General features: G+C 46.8%; 1 long non-coding RNA gene across 1 annotated transcript; it reads left to right on the plus strand.

The window, feature by feature from the left end:
• LOC132653726 (uncharacterized) lies at positions 1-23,289 on the plus strand. Its single transcript, XR_009591551.1, has 3 exons — positions 1-961; positions 9,974-10,056; positions 23,020-23,289. It is a non-coding gene; the product is annotated as an uncharacterized LOC132653726 (long non-coding RNA).
• The last annotated feature ends 568 nt before the right edge of the window (positions 23,290-23,857 follow it).

Here is a 23,857-nt window from a genome sequence, read left to right on the forward strand (position 1 = left end):
GCTTCCGGTGCAAGGAAGTCCCGGCTCTTCCGCAGAAAGTTCAGGCACCGGCCCTAGCTCCACCCCCAACCAAGGCATGCTTTCTTCCTCAGGCTCCGCCTCCACCACAGAATCCCGCCCCTCCGCCCGCCACTGGTGGGAATCCTGCGAGTCTATGCCGGTCGTCCTCCAGAATAGGAACGGGGTTAAAGGGAGCTGGGCCGCCGTGCTGGAATGCTGACGCTCCAGACCTGCGCCTGGAAATCCGCCCCCGGGAAACCGAGGCCAGAACCTCGGAGAGGAACGGCCGGGCATGCCGAAGGGACCTGTACCAGCAGTGCTGAGATCCGGCGGCAGCGTCTCAGTTGGAACTGCTGAGGACAGAGACGTGGCCTCGGGACGGGAAGCCCGATTCTTGGGGAAGTTGGATCAGATGAAGTGGAGCGCTGGCTTTCCGCTACATTCTCATTCGCTTTATAGACACCTTCCCACGCTGCGAAGTGAATTGCGTGTTCCCCATCCCGGCGCAACTCAAGCCAGGCTCCGTCCCTCTCACCCGGTCCCGCCCTGCTCCCGGCGCTACACTTTCTGCCGGCTTAGGAATGTGAGTTTGGCCAGAAGAGTGCACGCCTTTGTTTGCAGCACTCCGATGCCGAGCCAGGCGGGTCTCTGAGGCCACTTCTAATCCTCACTCCTGCCTCCAAAAAAGAAAATTCCCAGGCTGCGATGACATTCCAGAGTTGTCACATTCTTCGCAACGTGCAGTAAGGCCCTGTTGAGGCTGCAAACCAGCCTGGACACAAGATTCTGCATACACTGTCGACGACTTTCCTATGACTACATTTCTTCGCACGTGGATCCACTTTTCTCACTGATCTGTAGAACTGTGCGCCTGACATCATCTCTCTGGGACTGGAGCTGCAGGCATATACACCCAGTTAAATGGTCTTGGGGATAGCCCGCCCTCCGATGTGCATCCTAGGTAGTGATCACTTTCCCAAGACTGTCATGGGATATGGTGAAGCTGGGGCTACAATTTTCTCCTCACACCTAGAAAGCAAGTAGCCATGTGAGCATTGCAGGTTGAACTTTTAAGAGAAAAGAGGAGGTCTGTGTTAGAATGGGCTAGGGTGTGGTGGTATATTTTGTTTGGGCATGTTAATTAGGTGATGCCAAGGTGGCTTTTGATAGCTGGACCTTGATAGTCAGCCTGTGAAGGAGGAAGTGGCCAAATAAGGGAATAGACTTTGGTGGCTAGCTTTGGGAATGGAATCTAACGGTTTTTAGCAAGGCAGAGGGAATGGGGGAAAGGGCAAGGCTTGCCAGAACCATGCTTACCATGATCTAGCTGGCCAGAGTCCCTTCATGCATTGTGTTTGGAATTTCCACTAGATCCTTACTGTGTATCAGACACAAGAGCACCAAAGCCACTGACTCTTTTAAAGTCACTGTTCATATAGGGCATGAGGCATGTGTACAGGCTGGTTTGTGTATGTTTTAGCTTTGAGATCTGCGGTTGGTCTAGCTGCATCTATGTATGTTGAGGTGAACCCTCAAGGCCTCCTTACTAGCCAGAGATGGAGCAGCCGGAGTACCAGGAAGGAGAACTCTGCCAAAGGGGAATCCCAGAAATCGGCAGTAGACTACTAGGCAAATTCAGCAGTCCTAAAAAGGGCAAGGACTGGAATCAAGTGGAATTAGTGTGCATAGCACCAGGTAGAATGTTCAGAAAGGTCTAGCCTTTGGTAACAGCCCTAACCAATGCTCAGGGCCCACCTAACAGGACTTACATGAACAGGACTCATAAAAACAGGATTTACATGAACCAAAGTATTACCAAGTAACTTCCCTGCACCTCCAAAAAATGCATAGTCTGCATGAAGCCCCCAAGAGGGAAGTTTACATTGTCTGGTGTGCACTCCCATGCTACCAGCGTAAACAGCAAGGGAATTTGGTCACTAGTCAGAGAGTGAGCAGCCCATGGAAACTGATCCAGAACTGACTCCAATGTTAAAGTTAGCAGACACAGGCATGGTAAGGGTTTTCCTAGAATGTACTCCTGCTCAAAAGCTCTGGGAGAAGCATCCCTGTATCTCAGGACTCAGAAAGTATGGGCAGGAGGGTCAAGAGTTTGGCACACACCTGGAATCCCAGCACTCGGGAAGGCAGAGGCAGATGGATCTCTGACTTCCAGGCCAGGCCGGTCTACAAAGAGAGTCTAAGACAGCCAAAGCTACACAGAGAAACCCTGTCTCAAAAAAAAAAAAAAAAAAAGTTTGATCTTAGCATACAAAGTAAGACCTTATCACAAAAATCTAAAATAGAAATTAGTAGGAAAGCTTGAACTTTTAGTAGAAAAAAAAAAGTATAACTGCATAAGTAAGCTTCCTCAGACAGTTGGTGGCTCATACCTGCAATCTAAGCACTCAGGAGGCAGAGGCAGGTAGATCTTGGCGTTCAAGGCCAGCCAGGTCTACAGAGTGAATTCCAGGACAATGAGGGCTACACAGAGAAATTCTGTCTTACAAGAGAGAAAGATACTTAAATTTTTTTGTGGGGTGTTTCCACGTGTGGCTGTGTACTGTGTGCATGCAGTTCCGGAAGAGGCCTAAAGGGGGCATCAGATCCTCACCTATGCAATTGGAGTTCAAAAAGTTGTGAGGGGGTGGGTGGGGGTTAGGAATGAAGCCCAGATGTTCTGCAAGAGCAGCAAGCACTTTTAACTGCTGAGTGCTGCTCTCTTTCTCTCTTGCCCCTGTAAGATATTTAAAATAAAATAAAATTTTTATTTTTTGACACAGAGATCTCTGTGATGAATGTCCTGGAACTCACTTTGTAGACCAGGTTGGACTCAAATTCAATTTTCTTGCCTCTGCCTCCCGAGTGCTGCTATTAAAGGCATGTTCCACCACCACCTGGCAGTTTTAAATTTTAAAAAGCATGGGTAATAGGGCTGGAGAGATAGCTCAGAGGTTAAGAACACTTGCTCTTCTTCCAAAGGTCCCAAGTTCAATTCCCAGCAACCACATGGTGGCTCATAACCACCTATAGTAAGATCTGGTGTACAAGCAGAATGTTGTATAAATAATAAATAAATAAATAAATAAATAAATAAATAAAACTTAAAAAAAAAAAGCATGGGTAAAATGTGATGGCTCATGCCTCTAATAACAGCACTTAGGTTTTTTGAGGCTGAGACAGGTGGATTGCTGCAAGTTCAAGGATAGCCTGGGCTAGAGAGTGAAAAGCTAAAATAAAATTAGAAAGTACGAGTGACCTGAAGGTCAATTTTAAGCAGCATAATACATATGTAATTTGAATCTCAGAGAAGAGGAAGCAGAAGGCAAAAATACATGGATAAATAGTATCTGAAATTTTTCCAATTTTGAGGAAAACTATAAACTCACAAATTTGCAAATGGGCAGGTGGTGGAGGTGGGTGCCTTTAGTCCCAGCACTCTGGGAGGCAGAGTCAGGTGGGTTTCTGTAAGTTCGGGGCCAGCCTAGTCTACACAGAGAGTTCCAAGACAGCCAGAGTTCTGGTGAGACCCTGTCTTCAAAAAACAAACATCATTTAGTATCTCATAAGGATTATATAATTGTATCCAATGAGATGCAATTATCAATGAGATGGATAAGCGGGTAAAGGCTCTTGCCCCTACAAGCCTGAAAACCTGACTATGATTCCTAAAACCCATTGTGGATAACTCCAGAACATTATCATCTGACCTCATGTATATCATAGCCCATGTGTGGCCACTCCCTCATATGCAAAACAAAAGTAAAACGTCACTGTGGCTTACACCTGTGAGGACAGGCTTTGAAGAGAAGGCAAAACTGCCTGAAGTTTGAGCCAGCCCCTATTGCTTAGCAAGTTCAAGGTCAGCCTGAACTATATAAGGAAAGCCTGTGTTGGGCTGGAGAGATGGCTGTTGTAGGAGACGATTAATATTTATTATTTGTTGTAGGTGTTTATTAATATTTACTAATGGTTTATCTTCTAGTAAAGCTTGCTGCTAATCTTAAACAGCAAGATAAGCTGTATAACCAAATCACCACACAGAGACTGGGTTTTTAGTTAACCTAGAACACAATGCTGGGCAATATTTACTCCCTCCTAAACCTCCAAGCCCTCAGTTTCCTAACATTTAGATTTCCCACATTACACTTGCTTTTTGTGAAATCTTAGGTCTGGTTCATGCTCCACATCCTCCAAGATCCCTCCTCCAGCTCTGCTCTCCTAGCTCTCCTCTCGCCCCTTCTCCCACTCCTCTCCTGCCTTCTCGCTCCTCCCCTCTTTCTTGTCCTCTGGCTCCTCCCTGCTCAACATTGTGTCTAGTTGCTTTATTTTGTGTTGAGTTGAGACAGGATGCTTAGAATGAGTATCACAATGCAATATCCGGATTGAAACCAGAGAGTTGGGGTGGGGTGGGGAAGAAATCAGTATTTGAATGAACAAGGGTAAGGTGTATACATTTAAAAAAAAAAAAAAAAAACTATACCAACAGATGGCTCAGAAGTTAAAAGCACTAGCTGCTTGTCCAAAGGTCCTCAGTTCAATTCCCAGCAACCACATGATGACTCACAATCATCTATAATGAGATCTGGTGCCTTCTTCTAGCGTGCGTGTGGGCCTACATGCCAGCCGAATACTGTATACATGATAGATAGATAGATAGATAGATAGATAGATAGATAGAATGGAAAGCCTGTGTCAAAAAAGCAAGAAGTAAGGTCTGGGGATGTAAACTGAATAGAGCACTTGCCTAGGATTACCAAGACCCTGGGGTCAGTCACCAGCACAACAAAGCAAAAATGAAAAGTTAGGAGCAATGTTAGCAGGCTGGAGAGATGGCTCAGAGGTTAAGAGCAGTGGATGTTTTTCCAGAGGTCCTGTGTTCAATTCCCAGCAACCACATGGCACACATGCAGGCAGAATACCACATAAATAGCAAATTTTTAATAAGGAAAAAAAAGTTAGCAAAGTGACAGCAGAGTAAGCAGCACTAAACTTTTTCATCCTTCCGTACAAACTATTTGGTTTTTGATGCATTGAATTGAACCCAAAGCTTCAGTCCAGCTAGACAAGCACTCAATCCTTGAACTGTATGTATCCCCAGCCCTTTACAAGTATTTTAATTATATGTATGTTGGGGGTGGGTGTCTGTATGTGTGAGTGTTGTAGCCCATGGAGGCCAGAAAGAGTTGAATCCCCTGGAGCTGGAGTTACGAGCAGTTGCAAGCTGCCCAGTGTGGTCCTCTGGAAAGCACTCTTAATCCCTCAGATACCACTCCACCTATCACAGCCCTTATTTTGCTTTTCATTTTGAGACAGCATCTCATTTAAGTTTCCCAGGCTATCTTTGAACTCAAATCTGTAGCCCAGGCTAGTTTTTAACTTGACTTCCTATTCCCTTCACCTTCCAACTAATTGGGATTATAGGTTTATGCTACCAGGCTAGCAAAACAAACAGAGGCCAGGTGACACACCCCTTAATTCCAGCACTAATTGATCAGAGGCAAGTGGATCTCTGTGAGTTCAAGGCCAGACTGGTCTACATAGGGACACAGTGAGGTCCTGTCTCAAAAATAAATAAGCCAGTGTGGTGGCACACACCTATAATCCCAGCACTTTGGGAGGCAGAGGCAGAGGCAGATGGATCTCTGTGAGTTTGAGGCCAGCTTGCTCTACAAAGCCAGTTCTACACAGGACAGCCAAGACTACACAGAGAAACCCTGAGGAGAAGGCTCAATCAGCAACATGCTTTCTGCACAAGCATGAAGACCCAAATTCAATCCGGAGAATCCAGGTGTGGCAACACATACCTGAAATGCAAGGGTTAAGGAAGCAGAGGCAGAGACAGAAGTCCTGAAACTTACTGGTCAACTAATCTAGTGAATCAGCCAATTCCAGGTTCAGCAAGTGGCCTTGTCTCAAAAAGTAAGTTGGAACACGCCTATGATCCCAGCACTCTGGGAGACAAAGGCAGGCAGATCTCTGCGAGTTCAAGAACAGCCTGGTCTAAAAAGCAAGTCCAGGACAGCCAAGGCTACACAGAGAAACCCTGTCTCAAAAAAAAGAAAAACCAAGAAAAGAAAAAAAAAGTGAGTTGGAAAGTAAACACACACACACACACACCCCAGAGGTCAGCTGTAGATGTTGCTCCTCAGGTGATACCCACTTTGTGTTTTGAGACAGAGTCTGTCATTAGTCTGGATCTCAACTGATTCAGCCAGGGGTTCATCTGTCTCTACCTCTGTAGCACCCCAGCACTGGGATTGCAATTCCCATGATATCTGGGTGACCCTTTTATAACATAATTTGCTGCACTAAACTCTAGATCCCCAAGATGAAGGAGTGAATACCCCAACTGAAAGAGCCACAGTGATCTCTATCCTCAAGCCCCCAAGGATCAGCAGGAGAGTTGAAACTTACTTGCCACAGCAGGCCCCATCCTGGTCGCCTCACAACACCCTGTACTGTCCCTAGTCACCACTGGAGGGCATCCAAGAGCCATTCTGGAGCAAGGGCAAACTTACACAGTTCAGCTCCTAGCTGCCTCCAAGCTAGCCAAGTCCCTTCACCCCAGTTATCTGTGGACAGATCCTTTTGTAAAGATCTTTAGGGCAGGAATGGGTCAGGGGCCAAGTGAGAAAGAGGGACGGGAGCAGGAGGACCCCAAACTTAAGACACCGTTATGCTGATGCCTTCCTGCAGAATCTTAGGCCTCAGAGTTGAAGCTGCTTCTGCCAGGCAATCTTGTCAGAGTTCCTGAACGGCCTGGATCTCTTCCCCAAGAACATGATCACACCTGCCCTACCCCACTGTACCCCAAGTTTCCTATATGATCTTGATTTCTAATACCACGTAGGGATTGTGGGCTGGCTTTGTATTCACTGTTGCTTTTTAATTTTTTTGTAAAGAGAATGTTTTTTATCCTTATTACACTTTATTTGTTTGGGGGCATGGGTAAGTATGCGGGTGCACTTACGACATGGTGTGCATGTGAAGGTCAGAGGACAATTTGAGGAGGTCAGTTCTCTTCTTCCACCGTGTGGGACCAGGGATCAAAATCAAGACATTAGTCTTAAGCAGACTGGTGCTGGCGCACGACTTGTTAGCAGATACCATCATCCACTGAGCGGTTTTGCTGGACCTCCTCTGGCTCTTTAAAAGTTTTCTATGTTATCTTGACAGCTAATATCACGTCGGGATTGTTGGTCAGCTTTCTATTTGCTTCTGCTCCATCTTCAGCTTTTTTGTTTTGCTTTTTGTTTTATCAAGACAGGGTTTCTCTGTGTAGGCTTGGCTATCCTGGACTCACTTTGTAAACCAGGCTGGCCTCGAATTCACAGCAATCCACCTGCCTCTGCCTCCTGAGTGCTGGGATTACAGGCATGAGCCACCACTTTCAACTTATTTTTTTTTTTAAAGACTCATTCATTGTCATTTTATGTGTATGAAGTGTTGTGCCTGTGTGTGTGTTTGTGCACCATGGGGGTGTGTGGTGCCTGCAGAGGTCAGAAGATACCAGATCTCCTGGGACTGCTATACAGAGGGCTGTGAGCCACCATGTAAGTGCTAGGAATCAAACCTGGGTCCTCTGCAAGAACCAACGTGCTTAACCACTAAGCCATCCCTCCATCTACCTCACTTCTGCTCTCTTAACTGTGACCTAGGACAGATCAGATAGCTGTTTCTTTAACTACAAACTGGAGTGATGGTAAGTATGCCCTCCTGTAAGCCTGGAGTTATATTCAATTGGTTAGCATGTGCACTGTAGCTCAGGTAAAGTGTGTGCTGAGAAGGTACATGGTTCACCAGCAATCACCACCGTCGTCATTATCACTATCACCACTACTACTGCCAAATCATAACTACCATCATTACCACCACTATCATAACCACCACTGTCACCAGCATTTTATGAGCCTTTCATCACCATCACTATTTATTATCCCCATCATCACCTCCATTGCAATCTCATTATGATCACCATCGTCAATATTATAATTTACAAATTGGGTGGACAGATTCCCCACCCTGGGTCGGTTGCTCTGGAAGTCTTATTGAACTTGTCTTAATCTTATAAAATGCTGATCTGGATTATCTGGGTTTTTGTGTGCAGTAGACCCCACTGGGTTCCCTATACTTGTTCTGAAGGCCCACCTCACATATGTGTAAACTGAGACTTTGTGATGCAATGGGTCAACTATGTGTGGGCCAAGGGATGGAGCTAGGCCAGCATCAAATGCAGCATGTGAGGAAAAACTCTAGTTCAGGGCAAGAAAACCTTACAACAGGCCTGGACTTTGGTCAGGATGAATGACAGGTCAGGGTAAGAGACAGGCCTTCTTCTTGGGCAGGTCTGACCAGGAGCTTCAGCCCCTTCTCCCTCAGCCTCCTCCTGGCTGAAAGCTCTGACATTTCCCAACTCAGAGTGGGGTCCCTGGGTTTCCCAGCCATGGTAGAGACAATTTTCTGGTCTTCAGCAGACAGTCATATAACTCTCTCCTAGGCATGGAAGGCTGAAGTGAGGCACCGTTAGGCAGTGCTAACAGAGGGTCAGCCCCACTCTCTGAGGTCTAGAGGGGCTGAGTACCCAGCTCTGAGCCAAGTAACAGGAAAAGAGCCTTTGTATCTCAGCATCCCACTAGCTCCAACACTGGCCAACAACTCCCTCCAACTGAGATGCACTGTCAGGTTCAAGGGAAGAAAGCAGTCTTGCTCAGCAACAAGCTGACCTCTGACCCCAGTCATAGTGCCCAGACCCAGCCTCCAAGCTGACCTCTGACCCTAAGCACAGCTAGCCCTGGTACTAGGTCTCTCCATTCCCAGGCAGAGCAGCATTGTAATAAACGTGAAGGCCTAGGATTGGCTTGTTTCTCAACCATTGCCACACCCCAGCTCTTCCCTTGGAGACACGTGCAGCATGTTCGAACCAGCAAGCAGATCTAGGCACTGGGAAGAGCTGGGGCCTACCCCACACAGGGCTCCTCAAGAACATATCCCCAGTGGTGTGAGGATTTAATCTTTTCCATCAAATGAGTTTAGTAGTTGTATGCCTGCTTCCTCTCACATCCTCCCCTTGGGCTCTTGGGTCAAGGACTGTGTGTTTGTTCACTCAGATGTAATCTGCTTCTTGGAATGTCCATATGTCTGACACCCTGACTCATTGACACAATTTCCTGGAATGGTTAACTTAAAATGTACCCCCTCTCCTTGCACCCTTTCCCTTTCCCTTATTGCCATTTTTCAAATTAGCTAACAGATGTAGATTGTAAGGCTGAACCTCAGCCAGTGGGGAACAGCCAAAGCACCCCTCACATTAGGGGTGTAGTGTGGAGGCCAGCTTAGAATAGGTGTGCTTGCCCTCCAACTTTTGGTAGACATTTACTCTTTTGTGCAGAAGTGAAGTTTTCCTTGCTGTGTCCCTTAGTTTGAGTGGTGATTTCTTGATTTGTGACACCATTCTTATCTGTAATGCCATGGAGGCTTGCCCAGGATTCTAGCCTTCCTGAGGAGGTACACGGCTCCCCTCCCAGGGTAGATGCCTCCCAGGCCTGTGTGCAGTGGCCCCTGGGTTAGAGAAGAAACAAACCCAGGATGGAATCCGAAAAGATGGCCTAGAGGGTAAGAGCACTTGCTGCTCTTCTAGAGACCCAGGCTTGGCTTCTAGCACCCACACTGTGGTTAACAACAACCCCAAATTACAGATTCAGGAAATCCAACACCTTCTGTTGACCTCTAGAGGCATCTGCACACACAGCATAAACACACACACACACACACACACACGCACACACCACAAACATACATAAACTCACTTTTATTTTTTTTGAGACAGGGTCTCTCTACATAGCTATGGAATTTGCTGTGTAGACTAGGCTGGTCTGGAACTCACAGAGATCCACCTGTCTCTGCTTCCTAAGTGCTGGGATGAAAGGTATAATGAGCTACTATGCTCAGTGATAAGCTTTTCTCCTTTTTTAAGGACAAGAAAACTAGGACTGGAAGGTTCTCAACTGTACAAGGAAGGGCACAAGCAAGAGCTGCAGTGACTCTGCACAGAATAAAGTAAGAAACACTGTGTGTGGGGAGGTGCTCCTGGAAGGTGGTTGGGAATGGGTGGAAGATGTTGATGAGTCTGAAGTCCCAATATAAAGCCCCATCAGTGTCCTGGTGACTTCACCCAGCCTTTTGGCTACCCTTTTGGACCTAGTCAGGGTTTATGCCAACATGCCCATTGCTAAGAAGCAACAAACACAGAATACTGCCACATAAGGAATCAGCTGGAGACCAGTTATTCAAAATTGGGGTACGAGAAACCTCCATAGAAGGGGTGAGTATTGAACCTCTCATTAAGTACTAGAGAGTAAGAAACCTCCATAAGAAAGGGTGACTGAAATCTGGGCAAAGCCCGGTGCATGCCTTTAAACCCAACACTCAGCAGGCAGAGGCAGGCAGGTCTCTGCAATGGAAGTTTTGCTTTCTTTAAAACCCAGTTATGTTATGCTTTTGTTTTAATCCCAAGTGTGGGATATGGGGCTGTCTTCGTTTGTCCACAGCTGATAATTGCCTCATGCAGCTCAGAGAAGGGTGTGGTCTTTGCCAGCTGCAGTGAGTTTAATTGTGAGAGTGTAAATACCAGAGCGCAGAGAGAAGATTCGAGGAGACTGATGGAGAAGGAAGAAGGCTGCTTTCCTCCTGCTGCATTTGCAGTTTTCTGGAATGCTAGATATACTGCCAGCCTGATCTACAAAGTGAGTCCAGGACAGACAAGGCTACACAGAGAAGGGCTGTCTCGAAAAACAAGCAAGCAAACATACAAAAACAAAACAAAACAAAATAAAAAAAAGGAAAGGAAAAAAAAAAGATTGCTGGACAGGCCTTTGAGGTTCATGCTTAAATATTGGGCAGAAGATTCCACACACACAATAAAGACAAAAAGACACAACAAATATCAAAGGTTCTGCTGCTTTATCTGGACTCCAGAGCCAGTCTTCAAACCCTCAATAATTTAGCCACAATTCAGCTCAGATAAGGACTGGGTCTGCCAGCATTTCAACTGAGCAAATAAATTCAAAATGTCCTGTTGCCCAAGAGGAAATATATAGTCATTGCTGGAGGAAAGGTTCCATAATTCTACTCCCTCTAAAAACAGATTAGGTTAACCACAAAGATAAACAAGAATATAAATAAGACCCTTTGCTTTCTTGTTTCTCCCTCCCTCTAACCCAGACCAAATTATTTTATTTTCTTTTTTTACCCCCCCCCCTTTTTTGAGACAGGGTTTCTCTATGTAGCCCTGGCTGTCCTGGACTCACTTTGTAGACCAGGCTGACCTCGAATTCACAGAGATCTGCCTGCCTCTGCCTCCTGTTTGCTGGGATTAAAGGTGTGTGGCACCCCTTTCAGCTACATCAGGTTCTTGACCATACACCTATTATAGCTGCTGCTACTCCCTCTGCCTTCTCTTCCTCAATTGTCTGAAACCCTTCAACTCAGACAGACTCTGTGTTAGAGCCAACACACGTTGCCCTTAGATGAACAGCGTGAGAGGGAAATTGAGAATCTCCCATTCCAGGTCACCAGACCCCAACAACATGAGACCATTTTTGACCAAATGTTCCCACTTGGCAAAGCTCTCCTAGGAAGGGGAGGGATTGGGTTTGTGAATGCTCTGTTCATGTGATAAAGTCAGAGACAGATAGGAGCAGAACCAGATCCTCATCTTGGCAACCAAGAGAAACTAAGTGAATAGAGGACATTGAAGAAGCCTCATTGAAGCCAAGCTGTGGTGGTGCATACCTTTAAACCCAGAACTGGAGACACGGAGGCAGAATGTCTGAGTTCAAGCCCAGCCTGTTCTGCAAAGTGAGTTCTAGGACAGCCAGACGAAACGGAGAAAACTTGTCTTGAAAAACCAAGAAGGAGGAGGAGGAGGAGGAGGAGGAGGAGGAGGAGGAGGCAGCAGCTCTACTGCCTTGTTTTAGTGTTAGCCCTACCCTACTTAGAAAGGCCATATATTTGTCATTGTTAATACAAGGACAGTACTTGGTGTCCTGAAACAAGAACAGAGACACTGGCAATCTGTGGCATACTATTTAAACTACTCACATCATTACCTTGGACTGGCAGCAGCTGCCATTCTTTCAACAAAGGAAGGTAAGAAACTAGTATATTCCAAAGAGTGGGGAGATAGCGCACAGATTCTCACATCTTGAAGTATAGAGTCACTCCACTAGAGAGAGATGACTTGATTTCATTGAATCCTTGAATGCAGCCCAGTTTTTTGTTGGCTGTCACAAAACTATAAAGGAAATTGAGCACATTGTTTGGACAGCATAGAAGAGCAAGCTGAGGTCCCATTTAACTTAAGAGAAACTTGTTTTAAGATTGGACCTGTGGGGTGGGCTGGAGAGATGGCTCAGTGTAAAGAGTACTTTCAGAGGTTCAATTACTGGCACCTCTACAATGCCTCCCTCACAGACAACATTAACCAGAGGCTTCTTCTGACTGCCAGAGTCCAGGCATACACCTGGTCAACAAACATCCATGCAAACCAAACATTCATACAATAAAAGTAAATACACACACACACACACCACCACCACCACCACCACCACCACCACCATACATGCAAATGAATGACTGGACTTAGGATCTTTTTTTAAAGATTTATTTATTTATTTATTTATTATTTACACAGCATTCTGCCTGCATGCAGCCTGCACACCAGATGAGGAACACCAGGTCTCTGTGTAGATGGTTATGAGCCACCATGTGGTTGCTGGGAGTTGATTTCAGGACGTCCGGAAGAACAGCCAGTGCTCTTAACCTCTGAGCCATCTCTCCAGCCCCTGGACTTAGGATCTTTACAGGTGGATCCTCCAGAATGGTTGAAGGGTAACCGCTAATATCCTGCAGTGACTGACATAGCACCATAAAATCAGGGAGATTACCAGATAATTGATCCGCCCAGATCTGTGAACTGTGTGCTTGAAACTGGGCTTTGAAATTCCTTAAAGGGCAGGACAGAGGTGGAGACTGATTCTAAACCTTCCCTGTGTAGCCTGCATTTGGTGAGAGTTGGGAAGAACAGGGTGTAATTAACAGGAATGACACCTTGTCCACAAGAACTTGTCACTCAGATTCTAGATTTTAGTGCTGCCTGAAGAAGTTGCCGTAAGTCATGTCCCTGGGCTCCAAGAGGGAGAAACAACTGAAATCAAGGGGAGCAATCAGGTATGTAAATTTCCTGAAAAGGCCACTTAGTAGAAATTTCCCTTTTCTCTCTCACTCATATTACTCCTCCTATCCTAAAGTCCCTGCCCTGCTATTTGCCCCCAAGGAAAACAACAAGGTGTAGTCTCCAAAGATGAGGATGGGGGAGGAAAATAGCTCTGTGGTCAAGAACACTTGCTGATCTTGCAAGGGCACAAGCTCAATTCCCAGCACCTGTCAGTTCCCACAACTGTCTGTAACTTCTGGCTTTTGTGGTCATATAATTTAAAAATAAATCATTGGAAAAAAAAAGAAAGAAGGAAAAGATAGCTGGGTGTGGTGGCTCACATCTTTAACCCCAGCACTGGGGAGGCAGAGGCAGGCAGAACTGTGAGTTCAAGGCCAGCCTGATCTACAAAGCAAGTCCAGGACAGCCAGGACTACACAGAAAAATCCTGTATTAGGAAGGAAGGAAGGAAGGAAGGAAGGAAGGAAGGAAGGAAGGAAGGAAGGAAGGAAAGGAAGAAAGAAAGGAAGAAAGGAAGAAAGAAAGAAAAGGTTAGAAATGGTTTTTACCAGACAGAAAATGCTGTTTATGCCCACATGTGTGAATTATTACCTCATATACACTAAGGCAGTCACTGGGACCCCCAAGTGTGCTACCTTAGAACTTATGGGTTCATGATCTTTATACCATAGCTAGCTAACAAGTCCAAGGATGCTTTACTTGACCTAAAATAAATAAGCAAGCTGTGAGACCACAGCCTTCTGGAGGGAGGAACCCAGAGGTGAGGCCTTTTCAGAGTGTGCCATTGTCTATATGGAAATGCTGGAAGTGGCCACTTGAGGTATTCCTGGTAATAGCTGATCACTGAGATGAGGCTATACCTCTCTCCAGGGCTACTCCTAATAATGTAATCAAAATATGTTTAGAAAGTAAAATTCCTAGATTTGAAATAATTGGCTCCGAAAATAGGAGCCATTTTGCTGCAGCCATTGTCAGAAGATTCACCCAGACTCTTGAAATCATTTGGGATTATCACAGCCTCTGGCACCCTCCTGTCCTCTGGTAGAGGACTCTCTTGTCCCTGTTCTATTGCTGTGAAGAAACACCATGACCAAGACAACTTTTATAAGAGAAAGCATTTAACTGGAAGCTTGCTTATACCTTCAGAGGTTTAGTCTATTGCCATCATGACAGGAAGTATGGCAGCGTGAAAGACAACATGGCACTGGAGCAGTAGCTCAGAGCTACATCCTCACCTACACGCAGAGAGAAACACTGGGCCTAGTGTGGACACACACTCTGTCAGCAAAGCCACACCTCCTAATCCTTCTCAAATAGTGCCAACTCTCTGATGACTAAACATACCAATACTGCCCATGGGGAGCAGTCTTACTCAAACCACAACAAGGAGAAAGGACGAATCAAGCTCTAAAAATGTAATTTGGCCAAATTAATACTTGAAACAAAATCACCCTGACAACCTGTCTCCCCATTGCCCTCCTAACAATCAGGACTGCCCCTTGAAGGGACGTGGAACTATCACCACATGAGATGGTCTGCCATGTATCCTGTTGAATCCTACTGGAGTGCTCCATCCTTTCAAGTCAAGAACCAGTTCCTTAGACACTACGAACTTGGATTGTCTTCTGTTGTGCCCTCCCTTGGGTAGTAGGGGCTATTAGCCCAGGAACCACTACTCAAGTTTCCTGCCCGGAAGCATGAGCAAGACAAGAAGGAAGGAAGGATCTGACCAAGTTCTGCTCTCTACTCAAAAGCCACGAACTGCCCAAAGGGTCTGGGCACATATGCCAGACCAAGCAATCACTTGCAATCAAAGGAATGTCCACCGAGTCTGAGCAAACTTCATTTGAACATGCAAGAAGTACTGGACCAGTCTCTAAAACCAGTCCTCAGGAAACGCAGCACCCCTTGCTAAGCTACTCTACACTTCCACCCCAGTGTTGTTCTCAACCTGCAGCCACCTGCTTTGTTGTCATTATAATGTAGGTTTTGTGTTGCTGATCCTCTCTTGCTGCCTTAGCTCTCTGGGGCTATTTTTAACTCGGGATATTCCAAAAGGCAGATCTATTAACTTGCTTTCCATGGGCTCACTTTAAAAAGACTTTAATGACACTCTTGTTTCTAATGAAGGCAACTAATAGTAGTTTTTACTATTAATGTAACCACAGCCGACATACTTCTGTCTATCCAGTTTAATGCATACTTGGTTATTCCCTGTGGGAATATGTGAAGCCAGAGGCAGCTCTCTAGGATGGGTAAGAGCTTTTGCTTCTTCAAAACTCAGGAAACCAAGCACAGACAGCACTTTAAAGAGCCCATAATGACGGGACTGACATTGGTGGACAGCCCAGATTAGTGATTAGCCCTTTACAACCTACCATTCAAAATTGCTATGAAAGCCCTAAAGGAAAAGTTACAGGCAATAAATAAATCTAATCCTCCAAATTGTCAGCATCAACAGTGTTACCCATTATGCATAATAACAAGTTTCACAACAAGAATCCTCAATATTCAGACCTTAGCTACTGTGAGCTGATGTTAGAGGAGTAGATCCCATAGAAAAATCTACCCCAAGGCAGGTAAAAGGGAGAATCCCAATAGGCCCCAGATATTTCTAACAAATCTTTAAGTCATGTCCTTACTACCTGCTTACTCAAGTCCAAACCTATACTCAATTTTCCATCACTTAGACCCAAAAATTAGCTACTGTGGACCAACAAATATCCTAAGCTAACCATAACGGTATCCAAAGACTTCAGACAGACCTTTAGCACTGAGACAGAACACAGAGGTACAAATGCCGAGTTACAATGGATAAAATACTTAGTTCCTGCACTCGGTCAAAGTGGTTGTTATTTGTGTGTGACTGGATAACCCAGGACTCAGATAGTCCCGTATGAGTCCTGTTGCACCCTGTCCCTGCCGTTTCTACTCCCATAGAGCCCTCACCCCCAGACATAATTGCATCACATACCTCTCTAGGTGGAAGAGCAATTGACTACAGTGGACAATAGAATGGGATGCAGTGAAGGCCAGTTTTTTGAAAAGATGACCAGTGTTGTCCCTGGTGGTCACACAATCAGATATTTAGCGATATTATAGAGTATCCTTATTTGAAGTTCTCCCAGTGGATTGGATTGACTTGTATGTTAGTCCAATTGGCTACCTCTTTCTCTATGGCATTTAGATGACCACACCTTAAGCCCCCTCCTGCAAGAAGAGCCTGGGCAGTGGCACACACCTGTAATGCCAACACTCGGGGAGGCAGAGGCAAACAGATCTCTGTGAGTTCAAGACCAGCCTGGTCTACAAAGCGAGTACAGGACAGCCAAGGCTACACAAGAGAAACCCTGTCTTGGAAAAGAAAAAAAAAATTTAAAAAAAAAAATAAAAGAGGGATCTGTTAACTTCAGGAGACTCATTGACCCCCATATTTATATAGATGATATAGAAATGTCCCAGAGCTCCCCAAATTAATTTAAACCTTGAAACCAAATAGCAACCAGTTTCAAGTCAGCCTTGTTCTGGTGGTCCATGATTAATAAAAATGCAGACTGTAGCAAGTAACCCATTACAACCAGAAAAGATTCCTCACCTATACTGGAGATGCAGTCAAGGGTAGAGCTGAGCAACTGAGCCCTAACAAAATGGCTTGGGAAGACAGACTGGTAATTAACATGATATTAGCTGGAAGAGGTGGAGTCTGTGTATGTGAGGAAGACAGCATGTTGCTCCAGGTGGGGCCTGTTACTTGCTTCTCCAATGTCTCGATGCTCTCACTAATGAACGAGCCAAAGATTTAGGAAAGGATGATTCTTTTACTAATTTAATGGAACTGGAACAATGATGTGGAAAGCGGAATAAAGACCTCACTTTAACATCTGTAATTATAATAGTTGGAGTCATAACTCCAGTAGGTTGCTGTGGACAAGCTTATGTTGGAGGTTCTAAGGCTTATAGGAACAGCTAGTGCCAAATGGCCTCCACCCAGTGACCACAGTGCTCTTTCCTTTAGATGCTCGGGGAAGGGAGGCTCAGTGCCTCTTAACAGAATTTGAAGAAGAGAACATATAATAAAATACGGGGAGCAGATTGTGAAAGAGTTAATCTTTTTTATCTATCAAACAAGTTTAGTAGTTGTAAGCCTGTTTCCTCTCAGGTCCTTCTCTTTTGCTACTTTGTTAAGGACTGCGTGTTGTTTAGCTAGATGCAATCTGCTTCTTGGAATGTCCATATGTCTGACACCCTGACTCATTGTCACAACTTCCTTGAATGCTTATCTGTTAGAATTTACCCTTCAGGCTGGAGAGATGGCTTAGCAGTTAAGAGCACTGGCTGCTTTCCCAGAGGATCTGGGTTTGGTTTTCAGCACCCACAGGGTGGCAACCACATTGACTCCAGTTCCATGGGATCTGATGCCCTCTTCTGGCTTCCATGGGCACCAGGCATGCATATGGGTCACAGACACACATACAGGCTGAATGCATAAAATAATAGTTTAAAAGACAACTAAAAATCCATCCCTTCTCTTTGTCCCTTTCTATTTTCTTTGTTGTTAGTTTTCAAACTAGCCAATCAGGTGTAAATTGTGAGGTTGAATTCAGCCAATGAGGAACAGCCAAGTGCCCCTTGAGTTAGGGGTATAAGGCTGACACCATTTGCAGCTGGTTGTGCTTCGTTTCCAGCTTTTGGCAGCTGCACACCCTTCCGTGCAGAAGTTTGCTTTTTCAACCCACCCTTGTTTTGTTTTGTTTTTTTGAGACAGTTTCTGCACATGTCCCTGGCTGTCCTGGAACTCTCTCTGTAGACCAGACGGACCTTGAACTCTGACATCTGCCTTCCTCTAGCTCTTGAGTGCTGGAATTAAAGATGTCCATCACCATGCCTGGCTCTAAAACATGTTAATTTGAGTGGTGATTTCTTGATTGGTAATCCCAGTCTTGTTTCTAACAGCAGCATGCTGGGTGTGTAGGCCCACATGGTGTCTTGATCCTAGCCTGGCACCTGGAAGAGGTCCTGTGAAGGTTCCAAGAGAAAAGTTGTGGGTGGGTTTTTTTTTGTTTTTGTTTTTTAACTTTCATTTTTATTTTACCTGTATGGGTGTTTTGTCTGTGTGTATGAACAAGTCATGCAGTGCCACCCAGGCATAGTGGTGCATGCCTGTCATCCCAGCACTCGAGGAGGCAGAGGCAGGTGGATCTCTATGAGTTCAAGGCCAGCCTGGTCTACAAAGCAAGTCCAGGAGAGCCAGGGCTACACAGAAAAACCCTGTCTCAAATAACAAAACAAACAAACAAAAGCCATTCAGTGCCCGCAGTAGCCAGAAAAAGGCACTGGATTCCCTGTGACCAGAGTTACAGATGGCTCTGAGCCATCGTGTATGTGTTGGAAGTTGAAGCTGGGTCCTCTGGATGCACACCGAGCCATTTTCCCAGTGCTCTTTGTTTTTGTTTTCTGTGAAACATGTCTAGACAGCCAAGGGCCAATATTCCACAAACAGCCTCCATCTAGTGAAACTTTTCTGTACATGCCTGTTTGATCAACCCTAATCATTTCTGAGACTACCACCCTGCCCTGTGTCTATTGTGAATTAGCCTATTGAGTTAGATTGTGAGGTCAAGCTCCCATCCATGAAATAAGACAGTCACCACCTGCCTTAGAAAAAAAAAAACATAGCAAATTCCTGCCTCAGTGTGCTTGCCAGCCAGGTTATCTCATGGCATACCCTTAGTGCAAAGAAGTACGTTTCTGTGTGTGTGTGTGTGTGTGTGTGTGTGTGTGTGTGTGTCATTGTGCCACACAGGGAATATTCTTTTCTAACAGTCCTAAAAAAATATACAGTCAGATCCCATCTTACAAATCAGGAAAACAAAGCTGAGTGGAAGGAAGTCAGTCCTGCAGAGTCAGGAGCTAGGAGACCGAGGGTCCAGGCACCGGTCAGCCAAGAGCAGTGTTAACAAGGAGATGCAGAATGTGGGGACCTCATCTCCCAGATGAGGTGAGGTGCCCAGCTGGGAGCCTGGGTGGACTATAAAAGAAAGCACCCGCCTCCCCAGAGCCCCCGTCCATCGAAGTATAACTGTAATCTAGATGTGTTGGTAGCTGCCAAAACAAGCCCATGAGGAGTCTGATGGTGGAAAGTGACAGAACCAAATTCCTGCCCAGGTGAGTTGCCCAGGCTTGTCTCTTTTAGCCTGGCGCCATATCTCCTGGAGTCTTTTCCCCCACCAGCATTACAGGTCCTTTTGGAATGTTCTCAGAACTCAAGGAAAAGCTGTCGGAAAGCCAAGGCCCCGCAGGGAGATTCAACACTCTTTGGGCTGCATCCTCCTCAGGCTGCCTGCAGCAGAGAGGGCAGGCAGCTCAGCAGGGTTAATGGTAGCCCTGAGTCCTTGGCAACAGTGGACCAAGCTTTCCAAGTAGCCTCCTGGGTACCAGTTCCTGAGGGTGGAGCCAGGCAGGAAAGCTCTACTTCTGGCTAGCTACTGCAGCCTGGCTGTGCTGCTGACCTGGCTGTGCTGCTGCAGCCAGAACCTGTGCACTGCAGAAGTCATCATTCAGGTCCATGAAGGCATCTGTCCATCCTAAAACCCACCTTGCTCCCAGTGTCTCCAGCATCTTATGCTTCTCCCTGGAGTACTGTTCCCTGCAGGCTCTTTGTCTGCTCCCTTTGTGATAACCTCACAGTCACAAAACCACTGGACATTGTATTCTTTACTGTATAATAAGGCCTGGACACCCCTGACCTGCCCTACCCCAGGCCAAGTTAAGAAACTGGGTTGAGCTTGAGTTGAGACTGCAGGCCCACTCCTACCCCACCATCTGCCTGCCAGGGCTCTGTGTAACCCCTGCTACCTGGCCACTGTCCCCAGCGCCAGTTCCAGGGGTACCTGAACCATAGTTTCCACCACTCTGGGCATTTGTCCAGTCCACAAGTACTCAATAAGTACTGTCTGTTAAGGCCTGTGAAGGGCAGGGCAGGTGGCAGTTCAGGAGAGTCACAGAGGTTTCCCAAAGGACAAGTGGCAACGTGGGAGACATTTGTGGCTGTCACAACTAGGGATAAATACAAGGGCTCTTGTGTAGAAGCCATGGGGGCTGCTCAGAGCCACAGGGCATAGGCCACTCACTATGGATCTGTAACCAACCCAGTCAACAATGCCCACTGGACAGGTTTTGTTTTTACTTTTGGGGTGCCAGGTAAGGAACTCAGGGCACCCTGCATTCTCAGTCAACACTTACCACTGAATTAAAGCTGTTGGTCTCAATTTTCCTTTAGTACAGTTCCTCATGCTGTGGTGATCCCCCTACCATAAATTATTTTCATTGCTACTTCATAACTGTAGTTTTGCTACCGTTATTAATCATAATGTAAAATCTGCTATGTCCCTGTGAAGGGGATGTTCGACCCCCAAAGGGTTCTCAACCCACAGGTGGAGAACCGCTGAGTTAAAGTCATAGCCCAGCAGTGGGTGGTTGGAGGGTTTTAAAGAGCTTTGATTCCAAAGAGGAGCTACATGCCGGTGTGGTGGGGAAGGCAGTGGACTCCGTTTCCAAATGAGCAGTCCTGAGAGTGCTGGTGCCATTGCACACAGAGACAAAGCTCTGCAGGCTCCCGGTGGTGCCAGGCCTTCGGGGAATTCCAGAAAGAGGCCCACTGCATTCCTCTACCTGGGTGGGCAGGGGCGGGGGCTCTGTGCATTCCTGCTGTAGACAGGGGCCCACAGCCTGCGCCAGCATCAGGGAGGACAAGATAACCTCTGCCCAGGCTCAGCTCGGTGGAACTGGGCTGGGCCTTGCTGAGGACAACAGGGGTCCGAGCCCTGTCTAAAGGACTGGAAAGAGGCCAGGCTACTAGGTCAGGGCTTTTCCAGCCTGTGGGCAGGGTGGAGAGGAAGTGGTGGTGTTGGTGGGGATGGTGTCATTGGTGACTGGGATCAAATAGCCGTCTGCAGCAGTCCATAGATGGCTTCTCTGATGCAGTCTGTTCTAAAGCAGCTTACTCCAGGTGACAGCATCCTATTGGACCATATACAGGCCTGGTGAGGCTAGTAAGTGGCCCCTGGCTCCGTGCACAGAGGTGGCTTCAGGACGGGGCCACAAGGCAGATGGAAAACAAGGGTGGGAAATACAACTCATTACTGTGTCCAAAGGTCCCAGGGGCCATGTTAGCCTGACAGCACAGCAAGGCTTGTCAGAGTGAGTATCAGATTGAAGGCTAGGCCCTCCTGTCAGGAGAGTGGCTCTCAGCCCTCAGAGGACAGGTACGGCCCCTCTACTTGGCTATTGGGACATACAGACCCATGGAAAGAAATCTCCCCCCCCAACCCTCAGCAAAAGGAGCCTCTAAGTCTCCATGTGTTTACATTCCCTGGAAATGTATTTCCACACAAGAGTCACAGGACAAATATTTTGCTAATGTTGAAACTTGGGGCAAACAGAGACCTGGAGCAGAGGCTCCATCTTAGTTCTCCCCCTGCCAGATGAGAATGGGGAGAGCTACTCTTCCAGGACAGGCCAACTCACATTTCCAGGTATCCTGGCCTGAACTGAAGGCTCCCCATCCTGGCCAGAAATGGCCTGCAGGACCTAGCTGTGGTAACATCTCCCTGCCTGAGTTGGACACCCCAATTCCCTCCAAAGTTTCTGCCACACTGGATTCCCTTAGGCCCCTGCTAACAACTGGGATGGCAGTCAGTGATAGCAGCTGGGAATCTCTTGGTAGTTTGAAGCACTATAGACCTGGAGAACACATGTGCCAGGCCTCCTGTGAATGGGATGGGATGGGATGGGATGGGATGGGATGGGATGGGATGGGATGGGATGGGATAGGATGGGATAGGATGGGATAGGATGGGATAGGATGGGAGTTTTTCAGCCAGACTCCACAGGAACCTGGGGTGGTGGCCCAACTGAAGACAAGACAGGGAGGGCCCGTAGCTCTTAGTTCCTAGAGATCCCATTATGTCGCTCCAGGCTGAGCCAGCTTGAGGGTTGGGCATCCTGGGTTCACTGCAAACCTGAACTCCGGTGCGCGCCTTCTAGTGCAGGCAACAGGGCCCAGCTGCTGTGAGAACTCTGTGTGGCCATAGTTGCCAGTTTGTAACCCTGCCTCCACTGATGATGATAGGCCCCACGCACTCACCCTGCCTCTATGGCCTCTGGTTATGGCCCCTGGTTGCATCCAAGACCAGATCCAGTTGTTGAGCTTGCACAACTGAGCTTCCTGTTGACACAAAGGAGGGCTGTGGCCACAGAGTGTCCTGAGCTGTCCACACCTTATCCCGGGCAGCCTCTTTAAAGAGCTGTCCTTTGGGGCTGGAGAGATGGCTCAGTGGTTAAGAGCTCTGACTGCTCTTCCAGAGGTCCTGAGTTCAATTCCCAGCAACCACATGGTGGCTTACAACCATCCATACCTCCTACTGCTGTCTTCTGGCATACAGATAGAACATTCAAAATAAATAAATAAATAAAATCTTAAATATAATATAATATTATATATATATATATATATAGCTGTCCTTCAGATCTGGACAGCAGGTATAAGTCTTTCTCTCATGCCGCAGCTTTCGTGCACTGGTCATGGCTGGCAGCCATTGAGCCATCTCCACCTCTCAGCCATGGGGAGTGCTGATGCTGTTGACACAGCATTGTGCTGTACTTATAGCGCAGGTTCTATGGCTGTGGTTAATTGTAGACTTGCCACCAGTCTGTTGTAGACTGGCAGGACATTGCTGCACCTGCTGTGTGTTCAGCCCCTCACCACATTCCTTGTCCCTCTGCAGCTCAGTGGCACCCCTGTACGCCTCAGCTGGCAACAACTTGATGCTGTCTGGGCACCAAGTCCTTAACCACGTGGTTAAGGACTCCTGTCTCCATCTGAAAGCCTCCAGTGCCTGCCCAGAAAGGGGCTGGCCTCCAGGTCAGTGTGAGAGTGATGGTGGAAACGGACTCAGTGCTGTGCCAAGGCTCACAGACCCATCCCACATCATGCGCTCCTGTGCGCTGAGTGAGTCAGAGCCGGTTGCTCTCTGCTGTTACTGTTTTGAGTTTTAATGTGAACATATAAAGTGTTTATTAACAAAAGCCTCCACCTTCTTCTTGGATACACCCATGAGTCAGCCGCTGTAGCCAGTGGTCTCAGCCTGTGAGTCTTGCACAAAATGTTTCCCAAAGTGCTGCAGCCTTCAGCAGACCCTCATCTTCCTCAGTCACTCCGTGTCTTCTCAGAGCTTGTCATCTAGGCCGTGGTTAGAGTTTTCCAGCCTCTGGGTCCAGGGCCTCACACTGATGTGGATTTTTTTGTTGTTGTTGTCGTCGTTTTGTTTTGTTTGAGACAGGGTTTCTCTGTGTAGCCCTGAAGCTCACTCTGTAGACCAGGCTGGCCTAGAACTCACAGAGATCCACCTGCCTTTGCCTCCTGGGTGTTGGATTAAAGGTGTGCACCACCATCACCAGACACACTGCTACTTTTTAAAATTTATTCTTCTCATATATTACATCCCGACCACAGTTCCCCTTCCTCCACTCCTCCCAGTCTTCCCCCGACCCCACTACCTCCCCTCTCCCCTAGATCCACTCCTCCTCTGTTTCCTTTCAGAAAAGAGCAGGCCTTCCAGAGAT

The sequence above is a fragment of the Meriones unguiculatus genome, chromosome 4 (genome assembly GCF_030254825.1).
Source record: "Meriones unguiculatus strain TT.TT164.6M chromosome 4, Bangor_MerUng_6.1, whole genome shotgun sequence".
Taxonomy (NCBI): Eukaryota; Metazoa; Chordata; class Mammalia; order Rodentia; family Muridae; genus Meriones; species Meriones unguiculatus.